Source organism: Hipposideros armiger, unplaced genomic scaffold (genome assembly GCF_001890085.2).
Source record: "Hipposideros armiger isolate ML-2016 unplaced genomic scaffold, ASM189008v1 scaffold_361, whole genome shotgun sequence".
NCBI lineage: Eukaryota > Metazoa > Chordata > Mammalia > Chiroptera > Hipposideridae > Hipposideros > Hipposideros armiger.
This window is the reverse complement of record NW_017731711.1, coordinates 76,883-79,403: the sequence shown is the minus strand read 5'-3', so window position 1 is coordinate 79,403 and position 2,521 is coordinate 76,883. Positions and strand designations below refer to the sequence as shown.

The window sequence follows — 2,521 nt, the reverse complement described above, 5'->3', positions numbered from 1 at the left end:
CTGGGTTGCCGTGAGTCGCCGGTGACAGCATAGGCTGCAGCCCCTGCTGCAATGGGGTGCCATAGGTTACTGTGTGTGGCCAGCAGCCAGCGTGAGCAGCCAGCAGCCAGCATGAGCGGCCAGCAGCCGCAGTGAGCGGCCTTCCAGAAGCCGGCGACTGATCTGTCTTGCCCGGGAAAAGCGCAATGATGGTGCCAACTTAGGCCAGTGAAGCAACGTCCTCCACAACTAGACTGAAGAACTAAACGACAGCAACTTGCCTGTTCCCCTTCTCCCAATTCCCCAGTACTGTTCCCATCCCCCCAATTCCCCAATAAAAATCTTTAAAAAAAAAAAAGAAAAAAAGAAATTACATGGATGGACCTACATGATTTCTAAGGTAGTTTTTAAATTTTTTAGTGTACAAAGAACTTATTTTTTTCATTTCCTTCTGAACTATAATACATCTCAAGAAGACTTATTTTCAAATACTTTCATTCAAGTGTGGTAGTTATGACTTATATGGTACCTTTAAGTGTATTTCCACTTAATAACTACTTATTGCCCAAAAACTTTTGCCATAAGACATTTAATGTTCTCAACCTAACAATGAACTGAGAAAAAGGCACGGATGTCTTCACACTTCTCTCATTTTGAAAAAGGCCATTCCTGTAAGAAATGAATCAGATTCTGCCTGCTGTTGTGGTCCTATCCGTTCCAGCTCTAACTGTTCAGCAACTTCTTGTGAATGAACTTTGAGATTTTTGCAGCTCTTCATGAGGTATTTCACCTCATAAATGATGGGAAAAAACAATCAAAGGTTCTCAAAGAAATCAAGATCTTCAGGCAAACTAGAATTGGTCAGGATTTTGATTAAGTAACCAAAGTCATAACCACTATGAAATGATAACCATTTCACTCCTTCACAAAGGACCGCTCCTGATGTTATAAGAAGTTCTACAAAATACTGGGTCTAAATTCCTGCCTCCTCACATTTTTAAAACTGGATACCAGACGTTGTTAGTATCTCTATAGAGTCCTGGGCATATGTGTCCTCCATCAAATTAAATTTAAAATTAAATTGCCAAGTTGAAGCTCCTGGGAGGTATTCTCCTTGCTCATTCATAAATGTGAGTCCAAGCTGAATTATCTTTGACAATTTAAACCGCAGTAGTTGATACTGATAGTCAGCATTGTTCCTGAATTCTCCAATAGGTCGTGCAACCACACAAGGAAACTCGGTGCCCATAACAACATAATTATATTTTCAGATAACTTGATGAGTTTTCTTCATCTCTTCATCCGGGTTGCAAGCCCAAACTTCACAAATTCCTTGTCTATGATCTACAGTTACTTATGAGAAAAATAAATAGTTAACAGGAGTGGGCTTGTGAGCTGGCAGGATGAGACAGGCAAGGAGTTAACAAGAGCAAGCTTGTAAGCTGGTAGGAGAAAGCTTAAACATTAACCGCTTGGCTCTGACTTCCTTGGCCAGCGCTACACCTGCCAGCTGACAAGCACCTTATATCCATCATAGGTGGGAACAAAATAGTTCCCAATTGCAATGGCAATCCCCTACAAACTAACAAACACCCATCATAGATGAGAGCAGAATGGTTCCCAGTCACAGCAGCAACCCCCTGCAAACTGACATCCATCATAGATGGGAATAGGACAATTCCCAGGAGAAGACTATAGTAACAGTAAGCCCCCCTGCAAGCTGACAAGCACCCTACATCCTGCTTGGAAAAATATAGAACCCCAGTGCTCCTTCTCATCAGTGCAGCTGTCCCCCATTGGACTCTGCCCTGGCAAGCTTCCGCCAGTATCCCTCTCTTGCTCCTCTGTCTCCACAGCTCTCCGTCTCAAACTACCCTGGCAAAATTTCTGTCAGTTCCAAACAGAACTCTCTCTCTCTCTCTCTCTCTCTCTCTCTCTCTCTTTGACTTTCAATAAATTGTCTTACTCTTTTAGAGTCTCATAAATTCTTTTGCATTCTGCGAACAACCAGGGGTTAATTCTACACCAAGAATTACTGCTGGCATAGTGAGGTCACAAGACGCCTAGCTGCTAAGCATCAAAATATTATATTTGGTTGAAGATTTGTTTCATAAAATACTTTATCCTTTATTTGTGACTTGTGTCACTGAGCTCGTGCTCCTCCTCCTCCTCGCCATAGAGACAGCACCCAGCGGTGGTGGCAGTGACGGTGGTGGTGGTAGCACTGGGGGCAGTGGCAGTGGATGCCCCATAGACACCTCTCACCCAGCCAAGACGAATTTTTAATGAGTGCAATTGAGTTGGGGAAGAATGAGGGACGTGAGCTCCAGGCAGAAGGACAGTTTGAGCAAAACTATTGATGGGGGAGCTGCTTGGTGTGTTTGGTCCTGAATGAAGGTCCATGCAGTGAAGCAGAGATAGCCTAGGTTTAGAGAGGGGCAGGCAGGAACCAGAGTATGTAGTATCTTGCAGGCCATAGAGGCGATTGGACTTGACACTAATTGCAATAGGAGGGTTTTAAGACTTATTGGCAGAAAAAAAA

At 43.5% G+C, this 2,521-nt stretch overlaps 1 pseudogene; it reads right to left on the bottom strand.

Annotated features, from left to right (window-relative positions):
- Positions 1-616: 616 nt before the first annotated feature.
- On the bottom strand, positions 617-2,024 carry LOC109392989 (CCR4-NOT transcription complex subunit 7-like; annotated as a pseudogene).
- Positions 2,025-2,521: the final 497 nt, after the last annotated feature.